The sequence below is a fragment of the Euprymna scolopes genome, chromosome 38, assembly GCF_053919585.1.
Source record: "Euprymna scolopes isolate OS-2025 chromosome 38, ASM5391958v1, whole genome shotgun sequence".
NCBI lineage: Eukaryota > Metazoa > Mollusca > Cephalopoda > Sepiida > Sepiolidae > Euprymna > Euprymna scolopes.
This window is the reverse complement of record NC_136519.1, coordinates 21,604,908-21,631,370: the sequence shown is the minus strand read 5'-3', so window position 1 is coordinate 21,631,370 and position 26,463 is coordinate 21,604,908. Positions and strand designations below refer to the sequence as shown.

Here is a 26,463-nt window from a genome sequence, read left to right as displayed (position 1 = left end):
CACAGATTCTTGTAAAAAGCTCCGATTCTTATAAAATCGTTCACATTGATGGGAGATCACTTTTCTAAACCATTTTCAGTGTTGTCAATGCAGTTTCAGCTTTCTGAAAGTAAACAAAATCATTAAATTTCAGTTTTGGGGGTGCGACAGTATATTCCTTTTTATGTAAAAAAAAAAAAAAAAAATTACATACAGCCTCGTTTTCCTTACACTTAGTAATATACAAGGCCCCAAAATCGCACGATCCCAGCGCCGTGTGCCACAAATTTCTTTGTTTTCTCATTTGGCAGTGTCGTCATCTCATACTGACAGCTGCCGATGGACGGGGGTGCGTATTACATTCTACAAATATCAGTTGCACTGTGTGCGACTCCATCGAACTTATACACGATAATATCCATACCCACGTTCTATCGAGAACATGTTTGTCAATAGAGGTCAACTCATCTCGATCTCAAAGCTCTCTTGAATTGATCCAAACAAATTTGCAACTCCCTTAACGGTCGTCAACAGTCGCAAACCCAAGACTGTTCGCAACTATCACAAAACTCCTCATCATACCTAAAACTGTACGTAAACAGTCCGGTCTTATCCGACATAGCTTGATTAACATTCATATTCAGCTGTGTCTATCTTGGTGATACACTTCCTCTATTGTTCTGCTTGTTTTTTTATATTTTTTATTTATCTATTTTTTCTTTTTTACTTTCTTACACTTTGAGAGAAGGAATGTCGATAGCATCACATCGATAGTAACATGGAAAATGTACATAGATGTCATTTGTCTTGTTAACCGCCACAAAGAACGACCCCTGGCCGGGACCCCCGGGTTTTCTGCTCTGAAAGAGCCCGGTTAAGAACTTAAACGACTTTAAGAGACAATGGCCGCCCACCTTGAAACTGTGTTATCAAAACCAGCCAGCACGTTACAGAGGGTGGTTAAAAAGCGTCATGGGTCAGTAGAGCCAAAATATCAGGAGGTTTAGCCCATGGATTTAATAGAATACATACTTGAAAGCAATACTTGCAATTAAAGAAAATATTTTAAACTGAAAAGGCCTGGGTTTTACTCAATAGCAAACAGAAATGGAAGAGCCGCGGAAGCGTCAGCAGTCACCTAACCGAGGCTATCATAACGTGATAGGATCAATTGGATAGTGGCTGCTGCAAATAGCATGACGAATGGAAGCGCCGGCAGTCAGTCATAATGTAATGGCCTTGGGTTTACTTACGACAACCTCGCAAGTCTCACTTCCCCTATTTTATCCTTTAGTCTTCAAATTCCATTAACGATGTTTCTGACAAAGGGGAAAGAGTTGCTCTTTGCTGGGTCCCATATATTAATCTAAAATTTACCGTTAGCTAGTTTTTTGGGGTTTTTTTTTACCTTGATGTATTTTTAGCTCTTTATATCAAGTGGCTTAATGTTCTGTTTAAAAGAGATTACAAAAAAAAAAAAAAAAAAAAAAAAAAAGAGCCGAACATGCGCCTCCTCCCCTCTATGAGGGAAACATTTACTTTTACTAATGTTTGTGCAAAATTTAAAAAAATAATCAATAAGTGGTTATTAAGAAAACTTCTAACAAACGAACGGAAGTGAATTACTTGGTCAACTCCCTCCTTTGTCCAGGGGGGGATAAAAAAGCAGTCAAATCAAAGAACGTATGTTGACGGAGATATAGAGTTGAGGGAGCGTCGGATGAAAGAGTCAGAAGAATGGGATATACACGTGAAAGTGTCGAGATTAATTCAATCCGAATTACAATGCCGATATGAATGTCAGTTGCCACATGGTTGCGATGATCCTGTTGGACGGGATATGTAAGATGTGACAGGGTTTGTCACCCGATGAGAATAAGACATTAAACGTAAACTATTACAGGATTATAGGAATTGAAAAAAAAATCGGAATAAAACAGTTTCTTTACAACGTGAAATTGTCCTTCGCACATTGGAAATAGTGAGAGATGATTGGGACGGGTCACGTGTCGTAGTGTCGGTCGTCATCCTCTCAAGGCGGGGCCGGGTGGATTGAGACGGGTCGGGTCACGTCATGTGTCGTAGCGTCGGTCGTCATCCTCTCAAGGCGGGGCTGGGTGGATTGAGACGGGTCGGATCACGTCATGTGTCGTAGCGTCGGTCGTCATCCTCTCAAGGCGGGGCTGGGTGGATTGAGACGGGTTGGGTCACGTCATGTGTCGTAGCGTCGGTCGTCATCCTCTCAAGGCGGGGCTGGGTGGATTGAGACGGGTCGGGTCACGTCATGTGTCGTAGCGTCGGTCGCCATCCTCTCAAGGCAAATCGGGTCTATGTCGTAGCATCCGTCGTCATCCTCTCAGAGCGGGGGTGGGCGGATCATACGTCGTAGCGTCGGTCGCCGTCCTCTTAAGCCGGAGATTGAGAGGATGGAGACGGGTTGGGTCGGGTCACATCATGTGTCGTAGCGTCGGTCGTCACTCTCAAGGCGAGGCTGGGTGGATTGAGACGGGTCGGGTCGGGTCATGTGTTGTAGCGTCGGTCGTCATCCTCTCAAGGCGGGGCTGGGTGGATTGAGACGGGTCGGGTTACGTGTCGTAGCGTCGGTCGTAATCCTCAAGGCGGGGCTGGGTGGATTGAGACGGGTCGGGTCGGGTCACGTCATGTGTCGTAGCGTCGGTCGTCATCCTCTCAAGGCGGGGCTGGGTGGATTGAGACGCGTCGGGTCACGTCATGTGTCGTAGCGTCGGTCGTCATCCTATCAAGGCGGAGCTGGGTGGATTGAGACGGGTCGGGTCACGTCAGGTGTCGTAGCGTCGGTCGTCATCCTCTCAAGGCGGGCTGGGTGGATTGAGACGCGTCGGGTCACGTCATGTGTCGTAGCGTCGGTCGTCATCCTATCAAGGCGGAGCTGGGTGGATTGAGACGGGTCGGGTCACGTCATGTGTCGTAGCGTCGGTCGTCATCCTCTCAAGGCGGGGCTGGGTAGATTGAGACGGGTTGGGTGGGGTCGGGTCGGGTCAGGTCACGTCATAGCGTCGGTCGCCGTCCTCTTAAGCCGGGGATTGAGATGATGGAGACGGGTTGGGTCGGGTCACATCATGTGTCGTAGCGTCGGTCGTCACTCTCAAGGCGAGGCTGGGTGGATTGAGACGGGTCGGGTCGGGTCATGTGTTGTAGCGTCGGTCGTCATCCTCTCAAGGCGGGGCTGGGTGGATTGAGACGGGTCGGGTTACGTGTCGTAGCGTCGGTCGTCATCCTCAAGGCGGGGCTGGGGGATTGAGACGGGTCGGGTCGGGTCACGTCATGTGTCGTAGCGTCGGTCGTCATCCTCTCAAGGCGGGGCTGGGTAGATTGAGACGGGTTGGGTCACGTCATGTGTCGTAGCGTCGGTCGTCATCCTGTCAAGGCGGGGCTTGGTGGATTGAGACGGGTCGGGTCGGGTCGGGTCGGGTCACGTCATGTGTCGTAGCGTCGGTCGTCATCCTGTCAAGGCGGGGCTTGGTGGATTGAGACGGGTCGGGTCGGGTCGGGTCGGGTCACGTCATGTGTCGTAGCGTCGGTCATCATCCTCTCAAGGCAGATCGGGTCATACGTCGTAGCATCGGTCGCCATCCTCTCAAGACGAGGCTGGGTGGATCGGAGCGGGACGGTAGTGTCGTAGCAACTATCGTGATCTTCTCAAAGCGGGGCTGGCTGGATTGAGGCGGGTCGGTGATGTAACGTCAATTGTGATATTCTCAAGGCAGGGTTTTGTTAGGTGGAAAGATCATGTAGCATCTGTCGTCATACTCGTAAGACTGGGGGTGGGTGGGGAGGGAACGGGGAGAGAATGTAATATTACAAATCGTCATAATCAAAAGGCGGATAATGTCATTCTCAAGGTTACAAAATGTTTATCCATGAAAAGGCTATGGTAACGTTCTGTCACATCGTCGGGAGATAAGAGATCGTAGCATCTACAGTCGCACCGTCCGGCAAGAGTAGATATCAATAGGAATGGCGAAATGTAATTTAGACTGCCAATGAAACAGATATAAGCTTTTCTTTTCGTCAATCTAGAAAATTAGAATTTTATGAAAGTGTAAATTACCCCCTGTCAGTTGGACTGTTAAAATGTTTATAGTCACTATCAAAGGGAATTGACCACATGAAAACGTTGTCTCCACACACAAATGAAATAGGGAGCATGCGAAAGTTCACGGCACACCGTTAAATTTAGATAAGAAATTGTCTACCATAACCATTGTCAACGAGGATAAGAGAATACTAAAGGATTTATCGACACCTTTCAAAAGAAAAGGTAAAAAAAAAAATAAAAAAGTCACATCTATTACTCAAACGGAATCGAGATTTGAAAGGGTCATTGATAACTGAGGAATAAATATTTCTTACTGTTCATCTTCATCGGATACTAGAGGATGAAGATATGATAGCATCACAAGTTAACCTGGGGAAGCTGAATGGCTAAGATGTTAGCATGTAAACCCTCTAACCCTAAGATAAATTGGACAGATGACGAAAACTTCCGCATCCAGTCAAAACGTGACGATTTCGGAGGGGACTGCAGGAAAACAAACGCGTGTCGCAGTCACTGCTACAAAGACTGAGGCGGATGGGATTTTACTTTCACATGCTATGATGAAGATGGCACGCGAAAGCGTCAATATGTATGCGCTCGTACTTTTTAATTTTTTTTTTTTTTTTTTGACAGGGATAGTCAGTTTTTACTAGTTTAGCGTAAAGAATTAGAAAGAAAATTTGCAGTTCTAAACTGATCAGGAACGATAACGATTTTCGTGTTTATATTGTTACTCGTCACCTTTACTATTTTGCAGGTAATTTTAATAGACATTGCCCTCAAACAAGGCATGCAAGAACTAAAGAAAAAAAAATGTTACTTTAATGTTAGATTCTGAGACCCAGAATACAGCAGTTATCCCCCCCCTCCGTGTCAGAAACATCAATGGAAAGGGAATAGTAAAGGCCAAAATAAAAGAAGCCAGAGTAACGAGATTACCTAAAGTAAACCGAAGATCCACTTTCTATTTCTAGGCTTTACATAGACAGATTCCGACCCAGAAAACAGCAGTTCTTATCCCTTTGCCAGAAAGGTCGCTTATGTAATATGAAGACAAAGAGAACGCTCTACCGTAAGTGAACCTAAAGTCTACTTTTACTCACCTAATATTACAAAATTTGAGCACTCTTCAACTATTGTATGTTGGAAAGGATTGTTAAAGATAGTATAGTCGTGTATAAGTACATGTGACACCATAAATGCACTGTTCGCCAAGATACTAATTTAGTTTCTCCTTAAAAACGAGAAAAGTCTACACTCCGAATAACACTAGCTGTAATACCAGTAAATAAACTCTAGACAATTTTAAAAGCACAACACTCATAAAACATTGTCATGGAAAAAATACGGTTACATCGACCGAAAGCTTGTGAAAATAATACTGATAACGGACGAAATGAAAAATGCGTCATCAGATTTAATTATGTGCTGTCCTACGAGGACAGCCTCGACAAACACTAACTAGTATGCCAAACGCTCCTACGAAAACATGGAAACTTTCGCATTGCCCTTATAATTTTTACAATGATCACTAAAGATGTAAAACTAACAACCCAGTCTCTTAAGTCGCAGGCTGTATAAGCCAACAGTTACAAGAATTGCGGATGCAGATAAACAGAATGCCTAGAAGCGGTGTCTATATATATATATATATATATATATATATATATATATATATATATATATATCAGGCAAGATGTTAGTCTTAAAGAATTCCTTAAAATCAGAAACACTTAAAGAATTGAAAAGGTTAACAATCCGAGCACTAAATTGCATGCATAAAAGAAGGCTGCCTTAACAGCATTTTTATTCACGTGTCAAATCTTTAAACCATGCCAGAAAACTCAGCAGAACACAGGTCAAGATCAATGACAAGTCTATTGCACCAAAATTTATTTGCAGTAGTCGCTGTTGAAAGTTCCAACCAATAGAAACGCTAAATTTCACACGGCCATCATAAAGCGACCAAGTTGATAAAGAAACTTAATACCGCTATTGGTCGTAGGTTAAGTAATATAAAACCCTTAGATTGGACCGCATCAACAAGTTAATACAACATTTGGAAGAAACAGCGATGCTTTTGGTCATAAACCATTAGTTTTACCAAAACTTTGGCAACATGCTAACATTGCCAAATCCAAGCCGAAGAAACGAACAACAGGTTCCAAAAGTTAGTGCCAGATATCCCTAGGCTATCACATTTACAGATCACGATCAACTTATGGCTCAAGATCAAACCAGCTACATCACGAATAAGAGCAGACCGTAGATCTTTAGTTTCCTTTCAGCAGCTTCGTAACGCTCACTTCCCTTATTTTGTCCTTTAGTCCTCATATTCCACGCGCCATGTTTTTGATAAATTGGGAAGAATGGCTATTTAATTGATCGGAATCTATCCATCTAATATTAATCGTTGACTTTTTTTGTAGTATACGTATATTTTAGCTCTTTACATCAAGTGGCTTCATGCTTTGGAGATTTCTATATAAAAAGACCAATAAGCCGACTTTCGTTATCAAAAGTTGACCATCCAATACAAACACTAAATGCATACATAAAACCAAAAGGTCGTAGTTACTTTTGTGAACATGTCTTCAGTGTATGAGAGTCATAGTCTGGTACAAATTGAAGTTGCTCTATTGTGGAAAAAAAATCGGATTTATGAATTCCAAACGTAGTAGTGTCGTATATTCAGAACTGGTCTGACAAAGATCGGCACTCTCACACGCATATATATATATATATATATATATATATATATATATTATATATATATATAGCACCGTAGATCTTCTGTAATAAATTATCTATATGCAGTATGTTAAAACGGATGAGCGCCGATCCTTGGAGATCATTTGAGTCTCCGACGAGACTAAGCTTGGAAATCATCTTTGAGCTACTTATGTACGACTACAGTAAAAACTGGAAATACCTGTTCAGATAGGAGATCAATTAACTTTAAAGTTTAAAAATTTGTCAACAGTGGGGTTACCTCCCTGTAAGCTCTAAACTGATGTGCTGGATTGCGGTCCAATATGGCGGGTCTATTATTCAGAAATAACTCCCATCTGACAAATTCCTGAAAAAGAAACAAAAGAAATTGATAAATTCATAATAGGAATTATTGATCTACATAAAATATGAGGGGGAACCTTTAAGTGTTCTTAAAGAGTTTAAATGATTTTAATCGCCTTTTGAATAAATTCAAAACGTATTTTTATCTCTAGCTTGAAATCGAAAACGTTCGCGACTAGGAATTTTTTCTTTTTTTATACTCGAAAGGGACATTCGAACATTGGCCCACCAAATGGAAAAAAAAAAAAAAAAATTATCCTGCCGTTCAAAACATGCATAAAATAAAAATACTGCCTAAATATACTAATAATAGTATACACTCGTGAGAAAAAAAAAGCCAAACAAATTTTATTGCACTAAAAGCTATATTGAACAAGGAGCCTTAATCGCATTCCCTTTTGATTTCTTTTAGAAAGATCAATAATTTTAGACATTGCTCTCAACCAAAGTGGAACACTGAAGAGGAGATGCTATTCCATTCGCTTTGCACAGCTTCCCATAGTTTGTCATTGTTCGAAAAAGTTCTTCCATCCAATGCACGAGATATTGTGGAACAAATATTCTCGACTGGGTTTAAATCGGGGCTTTGACCTAGCCAAATATCACATCAATTGAGTTCTCAGAAAACCATTTTTTGTGACTTAAGCAGTGTGTGCAGGGGCATTATCGTGTTGAAAAATAATGTTCTGAGATATTCCCAGCTTCTGGATACTTGGTAACAGTCTTGTTTCTAATATTAGAATGTATTCTTTTGCATTGATTGACTTCTCACATCTAATAAGTTTCCAACTGTTGCTACAGTAAAAGTTCCCTATGCCATTATCCCTCCATTCTGCAACTTGGTGAAAATCTTTCTCCAGTTCTTCACTTGAACCATACGGGAGCATCAATAAGACAAAATCTTGATTCATCTGACCAGAAAACATTCCTGAACCAGTTCGAATCTGTCTTGCCATAATACGAGAAAAATCTTTCTATCATTGATGTTCTTAGATAAAAATGGTTTCTTCGTACACCTTTTAGAAAGTCCCATTTCTTTCATCCGTGTAGATATTGTATATCTAGAAAGAATTTCCAGCCCGTTTCGAATTCTTTGTTATAGTCAACATAAGTTGTTTTTTTCAATCCTTCAAAACAGTTAATTTAGGCCTTTGGTCGTCCTTCAAAATGAATGCTCTAGGGTGACCAGACCCAGATTTCCCTTTTACCAAGCATTCTACAATTCACTTCACTACAGAAAGAGATGTCTTCACTTTTTCTTTTAATATCAAATATCTGCTAGTAATTCATTTTGGACTGCCTTAATCCTGCAATTCGGGTTTTATATTCTCGCCAAGATGCGGTCTTACGATTTTTAGAATTAATTTTTCCAATTATATGCAAAAATAATGATCTGCAAAATAGAAATTTTCAATGAAAATTAAAAATTCATAGAGAAATATTGAAAAATCGATTTCTTCCTCTTTTTTCCACTCCTGACCCATTTTTTTTTTGCTCATTAGTGTATACATTGACTCCAAAAGTTACTGAAGGATTTTGAACTTGAATAGATTATTTTTGATAAATTTCTGTAATTTTAACAATCTGACTAAGACATTGGGAAATAGTAAAAAAAAAAAAAAAAAATAAAAAAAAATAAATAAAAAATATGCAAAATTAAAACAATTTTTAGTTATGAAAAATTGTCTTAAATATTGCCCATTTTCAGCTTCGAATATTTGTGCTCTTTCCAAAACATGACAGATTGCAGAATCTCTGGATTGCAATTTAACTCCCTTATTTCGTTCCTGATGTTTTCCTTCAATTATAGAGTTTGTGTCGAATTATGTTGTAGCTTGGGCTATTTCTTACATGAAAATGCCGACGATAGGCTCTGAGTCAAAACACTTAAACCCTGATTTTGGTAAAACAATTTCACAATTTGCTAATGTTGTTCAATGCTATACTTATCCATAATTTCTAAAATATTATTTGTAAAGTAACTAAAAAAAAAAAAAAAAAAAAAAAAAAAGGTAAAATGACAGATCTACCTTTCAGTGACTTTTTGGACGCCCTGTATTTGTCAGTGTGTCAGTGTTAACCTTCTAAGTAGCAGTGGGGTATATCTGCTCAGAATTAAAAGAGTACATTTTAGTCTCGCTTTCAAATGCAACTTTACCCATCATGCGTTGTTATGTTATCCTTTTTTGAAAATAAAGGAAATAAAATAAAGGAAAAATTATCTACTATAATATAGGATGAGCTGTGCTCGAGAGTTCGTTTCATATAGACTCCACAACAGCTGAAACGATTTCTATAAATTTCACACAAATGTACTTAATGTGTCTGGCAGTGTTCTTGGGTAGGGCTTGCATTGGAATATCTTCGATTATTGAAATACTCCGATGAAAGGAACAAGCGATTTTGATCAAAGTTAACACCTGGCACAGCTTAAAATCAGAAGTCAATTTGAGAAGACAAATCGAAAGGCTAAACAAAATTGACAGGTTCTTTTTTTTATATGACAGGGCCACATTCGCAATGAAGGTTTCCGTTTAAAGCACAGTTGAAACAGGATACTTGACTTTTGCACTGTAAAATTTAATTCAAGCAGTTATGATACACATTTATAAAATAAACAGGTTCTCTACAGTGCAATGTAGACCACAATTTGTGAACTAAGTGAACACAAGGAGGCATGTGAAGCTTTCTCCCGGTGCACCGCGATGGGTCTCTTACTAGAGAAGGCAATCGATTTGATTGGAAAAAAGGGGGGGGATTTTAAATTTCGATGACAGCAATATGCGAGCGAGACATTTGACCATTCAATCCCGGGCAACGTCGGGTATCCTTGCAAGTCAAAACTAAAATAGCAAACATCAACATTGACAATACTACCGACAGTTATTTCATTGTAAAATACACGATTTGCTCACAATATTTTACATTTATTTCGTGATGTAATAAACAATATTGGATAGGAATTCTAATCTTTTACATATGTTGTAATGTGTTCGTCTTGCAAAGTGTAAGAAAATTTTTTCAAAAGGGTTCATGTAGAAATAACTTTACGCAGCATCGGTTGAAAAAATACAAAAATGCTTATTTTTGTCAAATCAAAAAGGTCTCCAGTTAAATACTAAGAGCCCTATTGTAACGTAACATCTTTACATAAAAGGCATTTATTAACGGTCGTTTCACCAAACCAAACAATTTTTCAAGCCAGCGACAATCTGGTCGCATCACTGCTTTTCCTCTCAGAGTAAATTAACAGTTTCCCAGTCCGCAGCTACAATCAGCTGATAAGTCAGCAGCTCGCCTAACCGCATGCAGTCATCCGACAATTTTGTTTAAAGTTCGGATTGCATCTAGTTTTAAAAGTTCCTGTCACACCGACACGTGCTTAGAATTCCTTATGCCAGCATGCGATTAAAAGAAAAAAAAAAAAAAAAAAAAAGAAAAAAAGAAAAAAAACTGTGCCAACACGTTTTTCCTCTTCCCGCGACTACATTTGATTTTTTCATTTTCCTCCTTCGCCGTGATGTCACCTCGCGACACAGCTTTGTCATTTGCAGACGTGAGGTGTTACTGCTGTTGCACATGTCTCTGTGACTTCGTTTCATTACGATATTTCGCCAAGATTATAAAAACCGAAAAAATTCAGAAATTACGCCAGTAAGACCCCCCCTCCCAGTCACGTCTCATATCCAACTACCTCACCTACCAACCCAGGCATCGCCTATCCAATGAACGTCTAATTTTGATCGCACTATGTTGAATCGACTACGATTAAGCTTTTTACACTCACGTGCCATTGTCACGCATACGTCTTAAAGTCAGAGTCTTTCTATAGACAGCTGCATCCACATCACATTCATGTGATACCAAAATAAACTTATCACTGCAAGAATTTCAATCTAGAACAATTTTTCCACTTTCTTCCAAGTTTTGTTTTTACTAGTGGGTTACCACATCAAGGTCCAACGGCCACTCTAAGATAAGCGGCAGGTAGCCAGCGAGACAACATCATGATAATCAGTAATAGACATTGGGTAGAATTTGACTATTTAAGAGAAGGACTTAAGAACTTGTTTATATTGGACTTGAAAATAACCATATTATAGTCAGCTGGAATCAGCCCCGCAGTATTATATATCAGACAAGTAGTTCTAGGAAAGAAACTGGAATTTTCGATAAGTTTTAGGCACAGATAGGGATTAAGAAAATGGTATGTGTGAATATAGGCAGAAAAAAAAAATTAGACATCCGTATTAAGAATTTTTTTAAAACTCCTTGTTGACCTGTAAGAGGTGGAACTGTAGTAGAAAGTGGAATACCGAGATTTGCGATGATTGTCTAAATCTATTTTCTGATCGACTCTTTATACGAGTCCTCTGAAACTGACAATTGTCTATTTCTATCATACGTGTCTACAAGGCGTAGAAAATGTAACCCAGGAGTATATTGTAATGCCCCGTTTAGTAACACTTTCGAATCTGATTTATCAGCAGCGTCTGGAGAATGGCCACGAATCTAAATATTTAATTGCATTTGTCGCAGCTAGTCTATATCACTGTTCATAAATATATGCTTTTTATTGTAATTCGAAGTAATACATTTTAGACCCGGTATATCTTCACTCCTAATTCTTTGTGTGTAGTGATATATTCATATTAAAAACCCTTTTCTATTTATTTAAAATAGTAATGCAACTTTGTTATATATGGGTCGTGGAATTGCATTCATCTGAAAAAGATCTAGCTAATTTGCATATTCTTTTAAACATTCATTTTAATTCCCTATTAGTTTTTCGGTTTTCTTATGGGATGATCTTTAGTTAACTATTACATGTAATTATATTCATGCAGATATTTTACATGAGTTATACTTGCATAATATTTGCGTAAAAAGGTTATAGTAAACACACATGTCAGTTTTTGATCTACAGACATGAAAAAAAAACAACTTAATATATAGAGTATTCGAACCTATGCGAAAGTTTATATTTGGGGAAAATCGGTGCAATCAATGAAAATTAAAATAAAATTTGCCAGATGAAGGTCGAACGACAGCATTACGAATATGCATGCGTAATGAAATAGCTATTGGTTCACGTTTTGATTTTTAGCCTTGAATCAAACATGTCTTCATAGCTCAGGCATTAACGCCAAAGGAAAAATTAAATCATAGGCCAAACGTTTTAGTTTTGATTCTCGGTGGTCGCGCACGAGTAACTTTAAATCATTACTATATTGGGTCCAATACAATATGATACACAATCTGCATTAACCAAAAATATATTTAAGCCTATTTTACGGACGGACGGACACACACTTCCTGTTTAAAATTGGGAACGGACAAATGTCTCTGCAAAACTACACACCCGAACATCTCCCCTAAAACTAATTCTTTTTGATGCAAAAGATTTTTTTCCTACACGGTTTGGCTGTATTAATGGCAATTATTTTTATTAGAAGGATTAAACATTTTAAACGGATGTCTAATAAATTTATTTACTTTAAATTTATTTGAAACATAACCTAAGGTTAAGCTGAAACATGATTACGTACGAGTCTACAAATTTCTGTAAACAATAAGAAAAATGCTTTGCCACTCTTCAAATTCATATAAAAGAATGTCTTAATCAGCAAGTGAAAAGTTTCAAGTTGAAAAGTTTACAAGAAAGAAAAAATATCAATCGAGCGGGGGGGGGGGGGGGAAAGTCTCAAAAGGTTTCTTTTAAAGCTTATTTCATAGGATGGGGCGGTCGGACTTTCTATCTCATTCCTTAAACACTTGAAAAGTCAGACTTAATTATGCACGTGACTCGAGAGAAATAAGTCTTGGAAGTTGCTCTAAAACCTGTAAATGTTCTTCGTTGGAAAATTATTTTGTCAGATTATCAATTACGTGCATTGCTGAATAATTTTACTTAAATAAACGAGCAACAGTACTAATGTAGTTAAAGGGGTCATCAGTTGTTTACCATGAAACACTGTTTCAGGGATTTAAAAACAAAACAGTATATTAATGGCTCCCTAGCAGTGTTGATCAACCACCACTTCCTCAAAACATCTGAACAAAGATATTTTTGATACTAGGTTTGTTTGTTTCTACATATACATTAAGTTAACCAGTTCAATTATAATATTACAGAGTGAGCGCGCGCGCATTTCCATACGCAATAACTTTTAAGTCTAGAGACTCGAAATTTGATATACAAAGTACTGAGATTTGGGAAAATCTTCGTAATCCGTTTTCGGCCAGAAACTTGGCTGTAAAGGGGTCTAAGTTCAGCGATTTGACCTTTGAGAACTACCAAACTCCGCCAATTTTGGGTCTAAACAACTGAAATTTTAGATATAGGTTCCTTGGTCATGGATCTAAATCTAAATGAATGGATCAATGTTACGGTGGGGGGGGAGGTCACAATAGGGGTCAATGTTTAAAAAAGTGACTTCTGCGGTCTGCCAAATTACTCAATTTCTGGTATAAACATTTCAAATTTTACATAAAGGGTATTCAGAGATAGAGCAAGCTTTTTTTAATCAGTTCGGGTCCAAAATTTGAGCTATCAATATATAAATGTATGTATGTTTGCATGTCTACCAAAAACTTTCGACAGAGGTGACGGATTTACAAGATCAGTATCATTTGAAGCGCGACCCTTAAGACAAAAAAATACCGAAAAATTGGCAAAAAAAAAAAAAAAAAAAAAAAAAAAAAAAAAAAAAAAAAAAAAAAAAAAAAAAAAAATCACCCTTAACTGGGCATTTTTCTATATAGAGGGGTCGCTTTTTTCACCGATATTGTTTAAAGTTATCCCCTCTTAGATTGTCTAGCCTTAATTTAAACTTACGACCACCGGCAAACCGGAAGTGACGTAACAGCAAAGACGTCACTTTTTCCGTTCTTTTCCTCGTTCGCGGTACGGGTTCGGGCCTGCCTTCCTACTACCACTTTTCTTTGCTGAACCCACCTCCAAACAACCGGGTAACGCCCGGCATCCATACTAATATATTATATACATTAAGTATATCAATTAGAATTCATATTAGCCGTTGTTCAGAGAACAGTGAAGAATTACGGATACTCTTGTGGCGTATTACCAATTTTTAATTTTCAAATAAAACGCTCGTTATTTCAACTTTTAATGCATTTCAATTATTCTTTAATTTGAGACAACTATCATTTCGTTACGTTAATATGGTGTCCCTATTTGCTGACTTACTAAAACCAAAGTAAAACATTGGTTTTTAAGAATTAAAACAAGTTTTGCCTCGGCCTAAAGGTTTTCCTGTCCAGAGAACGGGAGTTTAGTCAATCTGAACGTCAGACAAAAAGTGTTCGATGTTGCAAGCACAGTTGTATATTTCGTAGAAAAAAAAAAAGTGCTAAACAGCTGGTAATGAATATAAAACGAAAGATTATCATTAGAACTGCATAAACAAACCGTCAGCATAAAATATCACGACCTGAAGCACTTCGAACAAGTTACATTTATCACATTAAATAACTATCGAAAATAGCGCGTGGGAGAAAATATACTAAACTATCGTCGTATGAACTCGTAATTCCAACTTTTTAATACTTGAGGATTCGGATTTTATAATTTACTAGCAAGGAGACTCGATGTTACTCGGGATAGAATGAGGATCGAAGGTTTCACTCACCCGTATTCCATCGTCTTAAAAATACAAACAAAAAAAAAAAAAAAATGAAATCGTCCATTTTTCAACCAAATAGATTAATTACTTGCTTTAGTTGGGGACTCTTGCGGTGCACTTTGAAGCATTACATGTCTTCCCGTAGAGAGTCCGCAGTACATTGTAGCATACATAGCACTGTAGAGGACCTACTGTTCATTTTATAAAAATATTTTTTATATAATGGATGGAATTTAAGTTTTAAAATGAAAAATGTATCAAAGTTCAATTGTGCTCTAAACAGAAACATTCATTTTAAACGCGCCCCTATCATATCAAAAGAACCTACTGTTGATTTTATGTGCCGGTCATTTCTGCTTATGTGGTAATAAAACTTCTCAAATACAATTATGTTAGGCTGCATAAGGCGTTAACTTCAAAATCGTTTCTTTTATCGGATTCCTTCGATTATAGACACTTATCGAAGCCCTTCTGACAGAAAACTGTCAGATACATAAAGTACCTTTGTATGAAATTTTATAAAAAGCTCAGTCGTTTAGGCGTCCATAAGGAACAAACTCTCACACACGTTCCTTTTATATAATAGATTTCATTGGAAATTTTATATTTAACGTTTCTGACTGGAGGCAGAGATTATAATTTAATAACATAAAATATCTAAGATTTAAAAAAAAAAAAAAAAATGAAATCTCCAAAAAGAACGTAGATTAAGATTATTCGAAATGTCATGACGTAAGGAGAGTAGAAAGTACATACTAGGTTTACTTTCGACAGCCGCGATATTTGACAAAGAGGGAAGAATTGCCGTTTCTTACGTTGGAGTATTCCAGTTTTTTTTTTGTTTTTTTTTACCTTGAAGTATTTTTAGCTCCTTAAGTGGCTTCATGCCATGTCTGAAACGAGTTTCATAAATGAAAATAATAAATTAGACTAGTGGGAGGGGAGAACTTTGCCCGGCCGTAAAATACTTAAACATTTGTCCAGATTTCGTATTTATTATAAAGTCGTGATTTCAAAAGTAAAGAAATTATTTGGGTGCCATCAGCTAGAATTAAAACCAAAACTGTAACATTCAAAGCTGGTGACGTTACCACTCTACCAACGTGACATGAATATGAATCGATTAAAAATAAATTAAGATGAATGTACAAAATGTATAATTTTTTCAATTTGGACTCCTTAAAAAGTATTTAACCGGTTAAAGACATAAAAGAAACGGTCCATGAAACAATTCAATCATTTGAGGCCCCTAGCGCCGCTTTGCGACTTTTAGTTTCGGAAGAGAGTTTAAAAATATGGAGACAGAGTTTTATAAATTAAATTTGCAAATCATACACGACCAATTGATATTCGCAAAAATATTACACTGAAATTAAAACATTGTGAATGCATTTCATGAAACGCCATTCTTTCCAGACGTCTAATATTCTGAGTTATTTTTTTATTTTTTAAGATTTCTCGTCAGTTGAACCCATGTTTTAGTTGTTTTCATTCATTGCTTTGAGAAATTTTCATTCTAAAAAGGAATTCTCACCCATCAAATTTATTTCAGAGGTTCTAAACGATAAATGACAATGAATTTTAGGTGCTTCTTTGGAATAACAAAAATCGAAATATTGAATTTCAATTAAAATCAATATCTACAATTATATCCAGGAGTTACGAAAAATGACAAAATTAATGAAAATAGTTTTCGAAATAAATTGCATGTTATACTTAAACAGAATGAACAGTTGAATGTATATTTGAGATGGGTTTTTTTTGTATTATTTGGACCGATTTTCATTTCTATGAGAATAATAGTCCAAATGCAAATTATAAATCCTCATCTCAAAAATCTGCATCATATCAAAACCGGAATGGACCCGAAGTTATATATATATATAAAAGACTTGGCGCTATTTGCATTTTAAATTTCTAACGGCTGTGTTCGTTGGGAAAGCAAATAAACATTTTTTCACTATTCACCAATGACATCACCTGAAGATGGTCAGAGGTTACATCGACTGAAACGTAAAAAAAAAAAAAAATAAAAAAAAAAAAAAATAAATAAAAAAAAAAATAAATAAAAAAAAAAATAAATAAATAAATAAAAAATAAAAAGAATGAACCGGATTAGGTAACTGCAGTCGGTTTTGTTACATTTCCCAAAATTATGGCGTCTCAATAGATCGTGAAATTACACATTTCATGTAATATCGTAATAATGTCACTCATTGCGATATAGCATTTAAGTCGAGGACATTCGTTTTAGTCGAAATTGAAATAAAAATTAATGGAAATTTTATAACTTTCTATTTTCGTTCTTATTCTGAAGAAGCGCCGAATCTTATTGAGAACCCTCGCCCCCGTTATTAATTTTAAAATTAAAACAGCGTTTCATACGATTTTAAATTCTCAGGTCAAATTTACGAGAACAAAAATGTTGAGGCGAAATCTTGGGATTTGTGACCTAGCGCGGACAACTATATGCAAATGCATGCTAAATGATGTCAGTATTAAATATATAAAAAACAAACAAACTATAAAACAGAAAGACTATCTTGGAAAGAGAACGTTCGAGACGTGGGTGACTTCACGGCGGTAACAATGAGGAAATAAATGTACGAAAGAAAAAAAAAAAAAGCGAGTGGAAGGTCTTACCTATTTTTATTTGCTATGCGACTGAGGCTACGTGTTGGGTAACGTTATATTTTTAGTTTTTATCCCCTATTTAATGGGAAAATACATCTATTTTAAAAGTTAGTTTTCATTTGATTAACTAATTAAATCGAATCTTGAGAACATTAATCATTATGGAACACGTTGCCACAAAGACTCCCTACAGACTACAACACGGTCTTTTAAACCACAATCAGGATTAGAGATTAATAGCTTGACAGATAAATGGCGAATTATACTACGGAGAGATTTTAAATTCTATCTATCAAAAGTCAAAATCGCTGACCTACAAAACAGTATTTCCGCCTCCATCTTCAAAAATATCATTCATGGAATGCGAGGACTGTAAAGGGAAAAAAAGTAAGGAGTAACCTCACAACTCATTTAACACCATTCATTTCTTGTAAGAATAAGGTGTTTTTTGAAAGGCGACGAACTTTAAATTAAAATCAAAACAGAATAATTTCATACAAAAATATGGTTTATTTCAAAGATTAATTTAGGCATTTATTATTTAAATAAACTTTCATGCATATGGTATAATCGAAGTCTAATTTTTACAACTCTACGCATTAAATTAGGCCGTATATCGTCAATAACGTCGAATTTAGTCTTCCAAGTGGTCTATTGTGTCTGGTTTATCAGCGTAGATATGGACTCTACATATCGCTGAAGTCCATAATTTAAAGGGGTTAAATTGTACTTTGAGAAGTCCATTACGCGAAATTACACATTCTAAAGGTTTCTCAAATTGAGAGTATCGCGCACTGCGTGGCATGTAACTCCGTCCTGCTGAAACCACGCAAATAATTGCCAACCCAAGTTGGACTTCAAATAATTGATAGTTGCCAAATCTGCAATTAAAAAAGAACAGTTGTCAATTTAAAGTTCGCCGTCTATAAAATAGATGCCATGTTTCATTAACAAATTTAAAGTGTAGGGAGTTACTTTCCAAATCGAAAAAGAATAAAGATGTTTCTGAATTTGAGACGAGCATTAGTTATTCGTATTATTTGGATTCATCGAACTACTATTCTCATCCTGGGTGTGATTTTCACGTTTCAGTCGATGTAATTTCCGACCTTCCGGTGTATCTTGTCCAACTCTGGAATGTTTCTGCCGAACTCGGGAATCTGGACGGAATTTCGTGCGGAACCTTTTACTTCACACGGGTAGCGTGCTCTCGTTCCGTCAGCCATGACTGGATAGAGGTCCTCAGTAATTCGCAATTGTACTTTTTGGTCATCCACACTGAGGATTGAACCTTCAAGAAGGTAACTTTTTACAATTGATTTTTTTTTTTCAAGTACTTCAACCACTGCGCCATGGGTTACTCAATATATTTTAATAGCTGCCTGGTGATGGTAAATTTTGTTAATGAATTTTGGTTTGTCTAAATAGCTTTTTCCTTTAAGAAAAAAAAAAAGCGAAAGTTAAACTTCTAAAAAACATCCGGTTTTGTAACTGAAAACAAGTGGTACAACCTGCAAACATTAAACGACAACTTAAGTGTTTAGTGAAAGGTTGCTCATTAGTATGACCAGCGGTGTTAACATTAATACTTTACTAGTGGGACCTGTGGAAATTCCACAGTGGCATCTTTCATATGTAATATATTGCTGCTCGTCATTCTGTGGACGTTCAGCGTGAATGATAACCCTGCGATATTGTATCCCTTTTGTTAAAACTGCAAAAGTATTTAAGTAAGCAGGTTAATGTAGTGCCAGGATATACCTGGTTATTACGGTTTATCTCCAATATCTTATAGGAAGATGATATCACCATTGTATGGACGCTCGGCGCGAACGGAAACACCACGATATCATTATAGCAACTTTAGACAATAGATACTACACTTAAATCCTAGCTAGAAGAGTTATATTTTAGTTTCACGCATGGCCCAAAAGCCATACTGTTTTTTTTTTTTTTTTTTTTTTTTTTTTTTTTTTAACATTGAGTCTTTGGTGATCGAGAGATCCTATTTATTAAAAAAAAAAAAAAGGTGGTAACATACTACGAACATTAAATTATTGCATTTTTTATGCTAATTTAATGTTCGTAGTATGTTTATCACCTATTCCTTTTTATTAATAGGATCTCCCGAAAATATAATTTGTCAGGAAACAGTGACACACGTACGTTAAAAGATACTACGGTACTAATAGATGAAGATATAGCAATATCGGCAATTCTATAGCTGAGAATTTACAGACTTTAATGTTTCCGATTGTTATTTAAATTTTATTGGAAATTGCTCCAGACAAGGTATGAAACCACTTGATGTAAGAAGATTCAAAATAAAAAGGTGAAAATGCACTGGGGGACCACTTTTAAGTTGATTACGGGGAGGTTGAGAAAAAAAAAAAAAAAGCCTTTCGGAATAAACACCCAATTTCCCCATGTTAAGAACAGCTTTATGAATAAACCCCCTTTGGAGGTTAAACAACCAGTGCACATTGACCAAATATACTTCAAGGCCAAAACTTGCCAAAGACAAGTTAGATGGAATAGATTCCGACCTAGAAAACAGCCATTCTTCCCTCTTTATCAGAAAGATCGCTCATGGAATGCGAGGACTAATGGACAAAGGGAAGGGAGAGCCGCGCAAGTCCACTTAACGTGCTCCTGTATGCATGCACAAATATATATATATGTTAAAGTCGGTTAATTAAAATTGATATCCAGCTGTCGTTCTTAGACAGTAACAAATGATGCTGGAACGCATGTTTTGGCTTAGATTCCGTGTTACCCAAATCATATTGCAACAAAGCCAGTGACACGTATGCAAATAACGAAGTTGTAGCCCAAGCGTGACGTTATGGCGGGGTCGAAGGAAGAAAATGGAAAAAAAAATCCTTAAGTTATTTATTTTAACCACGTGACAAACTTGACCCCTCAGCAGCTATTAAAAAAAAAAAAAAAAAAAAAAAACCCATATATCAAGTTTCAAATCTGTAGACCAAAGGAGTTTAGCAGAGACCGTACCTCAGAGACAGACAAGGTTATATATGTTGTCACATCTGGACGGTAGTCTCACTCTTAAACAGCGTAAAAAATAAATAAAAAATAAATCCAATGTCTCGTACTGTCAACCAAGCTCCAACCTCTATCCGATCGCCGCAATGTCGCACCCCCGTTTCCGTAATATTTTAATAGAATGGGCTGTTGAACTCAGCATTCTCGACGTATATACCCCCCCCCCGATTAATCCAACAAGCAGTAAAATCCCACCCCTTCACTGAGGTTCCTGGATGTCAGGAAGCCATCTACTCTAATAGTTTCCCTGTACTGCTTGACATTGGGATTCATTTCTTGCTTTCCTGACTTTACTAAACTGCAAAAGTCTAAATGAAATGTGAACAAACACTTCAGTTCCCATTAAATGGGGAAATTGTTTTTTTTTTTTTCACAATTCCGATACAATTACGGATTTCGATTCTTTTTAATTTCTGAATAATTATAGATTTGCTACGTTTTCATTTTTAAAATATTGCAAGCTTAAACGCACTTCGTTTGAAACGGATCGTATATTAAACAAGGTGATCTGTCTAGACATATTCATATCAACTGATCGAACACATTGACGCAACTAATTTATTTCTCATTTAAAACCAGATAGATTTGCTTTAGTTCGACGTTAGTTGCCAAAATGCAGTTTTAATCTTTTCGATTTCAAATAGTCGATTAGAGTGCAAAATAAGGAGATATGATTGATTATTGCTACTGTCAATGAATTTAGGAAAATTAGTCAATGTTGGTAAGGTAGAAGAATAAGATAACTAGAATACATTTGAAAGTAAATTTTAGTGGGATATATATATAATATATATATATATATATATATATATATGTTTTAAGAAAAATAGAAAAACCGAATGAAATTAAAAAATCAACGTTTCGTCCTTATTTCATAGGACATCTTCAGGATAATTGAAATAAAAATGTAAGAAAAAAAGTCATAGATTATCCTGAAGATGTCCTATAAAATAAGGACGAAACGTTGATTTTTTAATAATTTCATTCGGTTTTTCTATTTTTCTTAAAACATAACGTCAACCACCGCTGGTATTTTTTCATTCCTTATATATATATATATATATATATATATATATATATATATGACAGTTATATTCCACAATTCATGATATTGACCATTTTATAATTCATTCCTTTAATTCAGTTAACTTATATAATTGACAGTATCTGTTTCGTAGCGCAAAATCAATCTATTATATCAATCAGCGAATCCATTATGCTCTTAACCCAGAAGAAATAGCAACGATCAATCCGTCAAAAGGAATTTAAATGCGATTGGACATGGTAGACATCTGAAAATTGGAAGAGAAGCTGCAAATACCTTTAAATTTTTCCATTACGCCATTTATTCTATATTGCTCTGTAATTACATTGAGCTTATTATATAAAGACTGATATACAATATTTCTACAGATATATATATATATATATATATATATATATATATATATATAACCAGCAATAGAAAATTAAATTAAAAAAAATCGTTTTTTGGAATCAGAAATTAAAGTCAAATTTTTTTCAGATTTTAATTCCTCAAAAAGTTCAATTTTTCCGATTCCCGACATTGATTAATAGTCATAACACCGATATTTATAGAGTTGCTCCCACTTTCCAATCAGTTTTCTTGCGTATTTTGCCTTAAGGCGAAATATTTTAATCCATCGCAAATTAGTTTAAGATGATACTAGACAACCCGTGACCCGTTGGGTCAGTATGCTACATTAGCTATGGAATTAATGTATGAGCGTGACACTTGTGATGTAAATAGTTTGACATAACGGAAACATTTCTGTAAGTATATTAAAAATAGATTTCTATTAGTCGTTCTGTTTATAATTTTTGAGAAAAAAAAAACAAAAAAACGTACAGCCATTGAATTAAGTGGCTTGCCATACTTATGGGTAAATCTGCATGATTCGAATTGATATATCGTTTAATTTAAACGCGAAAAAAACAATTGGGACGCTGAAAACGTACACAGTAAAACAATACGTTGTAAAATGCCCCTATGGTTGTCAAAGGTTAAAGTAGATTTATTTGTAAGAAAATTGAGTTAAAATAACTTAAACGTAATACGGAAATGAACGATGTAAAAAAAAAAAAAAAAAAAAAAAAAAAAAAAAAAAATCGGTAAAGTTTGTCAAAAACGCCGTTTTGGAGTTGTTTAACAAGTGGAATGGACATTCATTTGATCCTGTGTTAATCTTTCCCAATTGCGCATGTGCCAACGAAATGGAGAAAAAAAAATCAAATGTAATACACCAATGGCCACTTTTAACAAAAAATCGCATTGCTTAAAATCCGGAAAACTTGTGGAAAATTTAAATGCGATATTCGTTTTCTGTATACCCGAAAACCTGCAGTTGTCATTTTGAAAATATTAAGGTGGAAACCAAGCAAAAATTTACATTTCGGATTCGTTTTTTATTAATAACTTACAAAACAAAGCAATTCGACAAACTCTACCAAAAATTCTATTTATATAAAGAAACTGTCCAGTGTTTTAGAAAAGCGTTCACTCCCAAACAGCAGACGTATTCGGCGACACACTGTTCCTGGATGTGAGGGACGTTTTAGGGTGTATGGACTATAGTTTAATCCTCTAAGAAGGCAATTGCCGTACCAGAGACGTTCTCACGACGCTGACAGAGATACTCTATCAAGAGAGTCAGAAATGTAATAAAAGTATATTGAAATAAATGTTTAAGAAATGAATAATCAGAGGATTTCAAGACAGACGACCAATCCCGAAAGTTGTAGAAACAGTTTACAATTTGAAAGCCATATTTTTCATTAACATTTTTGTTAAGAGTCTTTCTAAACCCTAGCCCAACACTAAATACCTGAACACTTAAGTAGCAGTATTAAATTCGTAAACTGCTTCCTTCATTTCCAAGACTAGCTCGCGATTTTCGGACAAAATACTGAGATTCTCTTGATTCCAACCCATAAGTATTTAAATAAGATGGAAAATTTAATTTTTTCTATTTTGAAAAAAAAAAAGAAAAAAAGTCTTATTGATCTAGATTCGCCATGCTTTTTCAATATTAAGCAGAGAGCAAAAAAATTCAAAACCAATCAAGTAATAAAATTAAATTCACTGGCCTTTTGACTCCATTTGCATGCTTCTTGGGGGGGGGGGTCTTCAAAAATCTGTTAGAGCGTGACGACACGGAAATCTTCGTTAAGTACTGAAATTTTTAGATGACTATACTGCACAAGCAACTTAGTTTTGCAGTTTACAAACAATTTTTTTACTGTTTACAGTTTAATCAAGACAAAAAGTTATATTGTACGTATCCGTTTTGGACTGAAGATCTCCGGAAAAAAAATTCATTTGATAGAGTAGTTTTTTTTTGTTTTGTTTTTTTTAAGCAGAAAAAACACGTTTTTACGAGAGCGTGTTGAAGTCAGCCATTGTGTATATTTTTAACACGCCACGGGGAGATAACTTCACGTAAAACACCGACACTCCCTCCCCATCTTTACTACTAGCTTTTCTTCCTAAAAATCGAACCTTTTGCTCAGTATTATAACAAATTGTTTTTTCGCTGTTAAACAAACAAAAAAAAAAAACTACTTGATGAAATTAAGTGAAATTTTTTTTTTGAGAACTTTGTTCCATAACGGATATGTACAATATAACCTTTTTTCGATATTTTCATCTTTTAATGTCTTGATTAAACTGGACAAGTACCGATAACGCCATGTAAAGTGCCGATACTCCCTCCCCATCTTTAATAACTAGCTTTTCTTCCTAAAAAATCAAACCTTTTGCTCGATATCATAACAAATTGTTTTTCCACTGTAAAAAACAAACTTGATGAAATTAAATAAATTTATTTTTCGGAGAACTTCGTTCCATAACGGATACGTGCAATACAAGCTTTTTTCGATATTTTCATTTTCACTCCCTCCCCATCTTTACTACTAGCGTTTCTTCCTAAAAATCGAACCTTTTGCTCGATATAACAAATCGCTGTGAAAAAAAGATAAAAAAAATAAGTAAAATACCACTTGATGAGATTTAGTGAATTTTTTTTTCGGAGAACTTCATTCCATAATGGATACGTGCAATATAATCTTTTCAGATATTTTCATTTGTCTTGATTAAACTGTACAAGTACCAACATTAGACCAAAATCTCGGTGGTTTTATAGTTTTTTTTTTTCGAGTGCCTCGAGAACCCCCCCCCATATAAAATACTTATGCAGAATACGCACCACGCTGAAATAACGTTATTTAGAAGCCCATTCTTTACGATGGGGGGGGGGGAAGGGGTCAATAACTATACTGTACCCTCACTTAGTGTAATAAGATATTGTAAAAAAATTGAATTTCACATGAGAACCAGTGCAAATATACTATAACGAACATCGAAAATTTTAAGTGGATTAAAAGGCAAACCAATGTTCTCCATCCTATCAAAAAAAAATATCACCGTCCGTATTTCGCATTCGACATCTAGTGAGATTCTATAACATTTGAAGCCGAAACTAATTTAAACGAGATTCTCATAAGACCGTTTAAAGACGATATCGTTACAAACTTTTGGCTAGAAAAACAGGTTTCCATTCACCGGTTAAAACTGTCGGTATTCATGCAAAGAATTTATCGTGCTGAAATAACGTTATTTAGAAACCCATTCTTAACATAGGGAGGGTGTGTTGTAACCATTCTGTACGGTCACCTAACAATTTAATAAAGATACCGTAAAACGTGAATTTAACTTGAAAATACCATAAACAAATAGCGCGGTAACTTCCCTGCATAAGCACTAAACTCTCATTTATATCACATATTCAATTCGAAATACAATTCTTACCTGCTTTTACTTATATAGGTATCCGCCATATTGTTACTGAACTGCCTGCCAACCAGGGATGGACGTGACACGATGCCGAAATTAATGAGCCACGTTTGCGACCCCATAATAAACAAAAAAAAAAAAAATTGTGTCCGCCATTTTCCTGCCTTCAAGACGGCATTCCGGCAATATTTCTAGCAAAGAGCTATTTGTAACGAAGACGTTGATTGGCCTGGGCACTTACGTCTCTGCTTATTGGTCGAAAGTGATTCTTGATAATCACCCCGCCATTAAACGAAAAGCATTTTTGCTATTCTTCCTTAAGTAATCCAAATTTTACGGCACGATCACATTGACACAACGATTTCCGTCAGATCACCGAAGTTAAGCATCGTTGATCTTGGTCAGTACTAAAAATGGGTGACCATTTGGGACTTTCAGGTGCTGTATGGGCTCTCCGCTTATTTCGGCATTGTTTCAAGTCGTTATGGACTTCTTGCCACTGGAACCAAACTGTATTGATTCAGGAAAGGTTAGGAATTGTGCAACCCTTACTTCACAATTCAGCTCGTATCATCCATCCAGATAGTCATAGGCGTTCGAACAAACGAACATCTAGTTCAATTTTAATTAATATAGAGTTGTGCATTTATTCTTTTTTGCGGACTATTATCCTCATCTTCATAGTTGTTGTTTCACCACGTTTCGGCCAACTCATCCTCTGGCTTACTTCAGGGTCCGTGGCGCAATGGATAGAAACGTTGAGTTTCTTTGGCTCCAGGTGAACATTATCTGAAGAGAGCGGTTTCAATCCTACCCAATGCATGCCAGAAGATTAGTTGACTCAAAACGCGGTGAAACAATAACAACTATGGAAGACAGTAATTATTGGGGATACAGTTACAAGACTCGACATTCCTATCCCGTGTCGGTTAATCACTTGAAGAAGGACAGAGGATTAGTTGGCCGAAACTTGTTGAAACAACAACAACTATAAAGATGAGGATAACAGTCTGTAGGAGAGAAATAGCGAAGAACAACTGTGTTCACAGGATAAAATTTACTCTAGGATAGAGATACAAAATAACTTTAAAACTGATAAAAACAATAGAAAATAAACAAATAAATAAAATAAATAAACATGCATATACATAAACTATCATACATATATATGTATG

At 36.1% G+C, this 26,463-nt stretch overlaps 1 long non-coding RNA gene across 3 annotated transcripts; it reads right to left on the bottom strand.

Moving 5' to 3' along the window:
* Positions 1-25,649, bottom strand: LOC145263011 (uncharacterized). 3 transcript variants are annotated; one of them, XR_013864451.1, is made up of 3 exons: positions 25,304-25,648; positions 6,990-7,136; positions 1-103 (listed from the first exon to the last, which is right to left on the bottom strand). It is a non-coding gene; the product is annotated as an uncharacterized LOC145263011 (long non-coding RNA). The 3 variants fall into 3 exon arrangements; XR_013864450.1 differs by lacking the exon at positions 25,304-25,648 and adding an exon at positions 19,174-19,338 and having other exon boundaries at positions 2-103; positions 7,050-7,136; XR_013864452.1 differs by having other exon boundaries at positions 23-103; positions 7,050-7,136; positions 25,304-25,649.
* Positions 25,650-26,463: the final 814 nt, after the last annotated feature.